Below are 5,353 nucleotides of genomic sequence, written 5' to 3' on the forward strand. Positions count from 1 at the left end.
TTTATTTTTGTAGTTGGTGTAAGAAAGTGGCCCAGTTTCATTTTTTTTGCATTCATGCATGTTGACAGATGGTTACTAGACTGATCACATCGTAAGGTGTATAAATGTTGAATCACTGTATTGTATACCCGGACTAATATAATATTGTATGCCGACTATATTTTAATTTAAAAAAACATAGTTTTACATTTTACATTTATGTCTGTGATCCATTTTGAAAATAATTTTGTATAAGGTGTGAAAGTTAGATCAAGGTTTTTTGCCTATGGATGTCCAATTGTCCCAGCACCATTTGTTGCAAAGGCTACTTCTCCTCCACTGAATTAATTATATTACTTTTGAAACTTTGTCAATAATCTGTCAGGCATATTTGCTTGGATCAATGTCTGGGTTCTCTCCTGTGTTCCATTGTTGTATTTGTTCATCCCTCTGCCAATACCACACAGTCTTAATTACCGTAATTATACAATAAATCTTGAAATTGGATAGACTACTTCCTCCTAATTCTTGTATATGAAAATTGTTTTAGCTTTTCTACATAAATTTTAGAATAGTCTCATCTATATCTACAACAGGTTTTGCTAGGAATTTAGTAGGAGTTATATTAAACTTGCGTATCAGTTTGGGGAAAATTAACATTTTTACTGTGTTGAAGATTCATGAACCCAGTATGTCTCTCCATTTATTTTGATCTTTGATTTCTTTCATTAGCATTTTATAGTTTTCGGCATACAAGTCCAATACACATTTTGTTAGATTTACACTTAAGTGTGTTGTTTTTCAAGTGATTGTGTATAGTATTGTATTTTTTATTTCATTGCTCAGGTAATCATTGCTAATGCAATATTTATATGTTTATCTTATTTCCCATTACCTTGCTGAACCTACTTACTAGTTCTAGGAGTTTTTGGTGGATTCTTTGATATTTTCTGCCTAGACAATCATGTCATCTGCATATAGGGACAGTTTTATTTCTTCCTTTTCTATCTATATGCCTTTGGTTTCTTTGCCCTATTTTACTGGCTAGGTGCCTTGTCCCCAGTCTTGCAGGGAAAGCATTCAGTTGTTCTCCATTAAGTACAATGTCATAAGTTTGTGTAAATGCTCTGTCAAGTCAAGGAAGTTCCCTTCTATTTCCGTGTTTCCAAGAGTTTTTACCATGAATGGATGATGGATTTTGTCAAATGCCTTTCTGTCTGGATTATGTTCAAGTGATTTTTCTTCTTTAGTTTATTAATATAGTGGATTATGTTGATTGATGTTGGAATATTGAATCAGCCTTGCATCTCTGGAATCATCCCAACTTGGTCATGGTGTATATAATTCTTTTTATAGATTGCTGAATTGTATTTGCTAATACTTTGTTAAGGATTTTTTCATCTGTATTCATAAAGGATATTGATCTTTAGCTTTGCTTTTTAATAGACTGTCTTCGTTTTGTTTTGGCGACAGGGTAACATTAGCTTCATAAAAGAAATTGGGAAGAGATTATGTAGAATTGCTTTCTGGAAGAAAGCAATTTCTTCTGCTTTCTGGAAGAGATTATGTAGAATTGATGCTAACATCATTTTTAGGAAATAGAAAGAGAACTTAGAGGGTGAGAGTGAGGGAGTTTGGTTTCATGCCTGTATGTCTGATTTTAGGGCTTTGGAGAAAAAGTGTTTGGAGGGGGCAGAAGTTTGGCTATAAGGTATAATCTCCCCTGCCCCATATAGACATTCTCCCTCAGATGCTGTCTTTGGAAATTATGGATTGCTTATAAGGGAGCTGGAAGATTTCCTGCAGTATGTGCTAGATGAGTTGGTTCCTTTGGTTGGATAGTTATCTTGTTTAGTTATAATACAACAAGTTGATTTCTTGTCATCTATGTAATAATTTAGTTTGTTTCCATTTAGGGAGAGAATTCAAATTTCCTAATGTTTGGGGAAGAAATTCAAATTCTCTCCCATTTTGTTGTTCAGTAACAACTTGTTGAGCTGATGATTAATCTAATAATCGCAAAACAGTTTCTGTCACAAAGAAGACTTTGAGTAAAAGTTAAAAATTACCACAAGTATGATACTCCATTGCCCATAGGAAAACTGGGGCTTCTAGGATCTAATTTAAATCCTCTAGCCTTCTCTACGGTCATGCCACCCTGAACATGCCCAATCCCGTCTGATCTCGGAAGCCAAGCAGGGTCAGGCCTGGTTAGTACTTGGATGGGAGACCACCTAGGAATACCAGGTGCTATAGGCATAAAATAAATAAATAAACAACAAAAAATATATTAAAAAATAAAAACCGGTAGTTTATAAAAAATAAAATAAAAAATAAATCTTCTAGCCTAACCTCCAAGTCTTTATGTATAGCCCTTGCTTAACTTTCAAGCCTCATCTCTCCCTATTCTCTCTGTTACTAATAGAGTTCCTGGCCTTAGGGGAGCATGTATCTAGTGTAGAAGATAGATAATAGTCAAACAGTCACACAATTAGAAGAAATACCACAACCATAATAAATGTGATGAAGGAGAAAAGCATGTTACTATAAGAACATAAGGTATATTTTATGTTATCAAGGATGTAAGGGAGGTCAAGCAAATCTTCTCTGAGGAAATGATTATTGAGGTGAGATCCAAAGGAAGAGGTGGATTTAACAGGCAAAGAAGGGAAAGGAAAATATTGGAAATGATATATTCAAAAACCTGTAGCAAGAATGAAGACTGTAGCACACAAAAGACCAGTGCGGCTTGAGTAAATTGAGTGATGAAGGCCCATGTTCAGTTAAGGTGTAACTAGAAACATAGGAATGGGATGAATCATATTAAAGAATTTATTATAAGAGGAATAGGAAGCCACTGAAATATTTTAAATAGAAAGGTGAAATGATAAAATATGTATTTTCAAAATAACACCCTGGCTGCTATGTGGAAAACAGATTGCAAAGGGATAAAATGGATTTAGGAAGAGCATTTATTTATCAGACTATTTGAGTAGTCTAAGCAATTGATTTCAATAGCTTAGCTTCGCCACATAGTAAGGCATAAATGAGGTTGGGATAGATCCTAGAGATACTTAGAAAGCAAAATCAAATAGAGAGGGAGGTGGAAAACCCTTCTTGATGTCATGTTCCTAAGGATTGGGTTTGGAGCTCTTCCTCTATATCCATAACTTGTATTTGGCACCATCACAGACTTTTTAAAATAAGGTAGCGAAAACTGCCTGCCTACTCAGTATATCTTAAGCTGTGTGTCTTGCTCGTTATTACATCTGCAGCACTTAGTGCCACATCTAGTACACATTAGCTCTCAGAATTTTACAAAGAATAGAAATAGACTTTAAAGTGGAGTTCAAATGATGTTAATAGGTTTTCAGAAAAAGTTGAAGTAGCTTTAAATATGAAAAGCAGCTGTAAGGTATCCTCAATGTTTAACTCTTGGTTGTGTTACAGATATTACAAGTTCAGAAATGGGGCAAGCATGCTTTTGTATTCCAATAATACCCGCATCCAACAAAAGCAAAACAAATAGCAAATCTAATTGCAGTTTTTCAGGACATCCAGGACGGAGCTTAGAACAAACACTCTCAGACACAGACACTAATTCTGAGACCTACTAAAAGCAACATCTCTTCAACACTCCCTTCCAGCAGTTATACTCAGAGCTCAAGTCAATTCTTAGAGCTGGATTGATGGTGCCCCATTCTCTAGGCTACTTTGGAATAGAAAAGAGTACCAGCATGTGTCCTATCTAAAGCCTTGCTCTTTTCGAAATTCTCTTTTTTGTATCATCCTCTATCTTCTTTTGGTCCATCACCTTTTCTTGCTGCTTATAAAATATATCTAAGAGTATCAGTCATTATTTCTAACAGCTTGGAATACTCTCTCTGAAGGAAGCTAACTGTCATAAAAGAGAAGAGGCCCACAGATCAAAGAGCCGAGGCCTCTCGCTTATAGGCAAACAAGTGGGCCGGGAAGCAGATCTTTCAGTCCCAGTCCAGCCTTCCGATTACTAGACTGACTACCTCATGAGAGACCCTGATCCAGCTGAGCTACTTCTGAATTCCTGACCCTCAGAAACTGTGCGAGATAATAAGTGTTTGTTATTTTAAGCCACTAAGTTTTGCAGCAATTTGTTACATGACAGTAGATAACTAAAACACCTATTCATATTTAAGAATGGAGGGTATGGGAGGGTTGACTAGGAGTTCTACGTGTGTGGGTGGGCTTATTGACGGGAAGTTTTTCCTTAAAATGAATTCTTAGGGGCAGACTTTCCCTCTGTCTTCTGTTGTTCTCTTTGCTATTTGTTTATACTATTTAAAAAGTGTTATTTTATTATTATTTTAGTAGGATTTAAGGATTGAGGAAGACAGAGTATGCTCGCTCTTCCATTTTGAACCAGAAGTCTTCTGTATAGCATCTTTCATTTCCTTCATTCAGTACACACTTCACTTTCAAAGATCGAGAGCAGGCTACTGTTATTATGTGGTCTTTTCCGAGAGGTCTCTTGGGCCACTGCCCTCCCTTCATTCACTCTTCATCTAGCCTTGCCAGCAGGGTCACTGTCTTTCTCCAGCCTATCTTTCCATTCTCTCCAACCTTTTCCCTCACCCCCCTAAAACAATCACAGGTATTTTATGGAACCCCAGTCTTCAAGAGAAATGATCCTGTTTGATGTCATATAGGCCTCTAGGGAAGTCCTCTTGAGAATGATCTCGTGACATAGATCTCTAGTCAAGTCCTGGCCTTCCTTGGTATAGCAATACCAAATGGGGGCTGGAGGGAACAAACCCTGGTAGGGTGAGCAGAGAAAATATGATGAGGGATGAAGACTCCATTTACATTTCTCCTCCCAGAAGTGTCCACAGTCTCCCTGGGCCACAAGATATTCTTTCCCATAGAGAACTATATCACGAGAAACCCTGGACTATGGAAACAGAAAGCACAGCTGTTAGAATAAAAGAACCTCTCCTCTTTCCTCCTCCTTCTTAAATCACAGAGAAAGGCAGTTCTGGAAAGTGGACTCTTGATAACTCCCAGGTTCCTAAACTAGCTCTGTATATTTCTTTCACATCAGGGTTTATAAGATAACACTTGCCACTTGGATATTTTAAGTTTCTGATAGTGGTGCTGTTCTTGTGTGGACTGTATGATTTCTCTCTAAGTGTAGAATGTTGATAAACAACAGTAATAATTTGAAAATTTGAGTCTATGTCCTTAGTTATTGACCAGAAAAAGGTATATTTCATGTGAACAGCCAATGACAAAGGAATCCAAGAGAGTGGTACAGTATCTTAACATGTAGACAAAGTATAGTGGTGAAGAATACAGTGCAACTGATATCTGGAGGTATCTTGGCATGTCTTTGACATCG

The 5,353-nt window shown here is 36.7% G+C and overlaps 1 pseudogene; it reads left to right on the plus strand.

The window, feature by feature from the left end:
- Positions 1-2,119: 2,119 nt before the first annotated feature.
- On the plus strand, positions 2,120-2,238 carry LOC111733099 (annotated as a pseudogene).
- Positions 2,239-5,353: the final 3,115 nt, after the last annotated feature.

Source organism: Pteropus vampyrus, unplaced genomic scaffold, assembly GCF_000151845.1.
Source record: "Pteropus vampyrus isolate Shadow unplaced genomic scaffold, Pvam_2.0 Scaffold522, whole genome shotgun sequence".
NCBI classification, from domain to species: domain Eukaryota; kingdom Metazoa; phylum Chordata; class Mammalia; order Chiroptera; family Pteropodidae; genus Pteropus; species Pteropus vampyrus.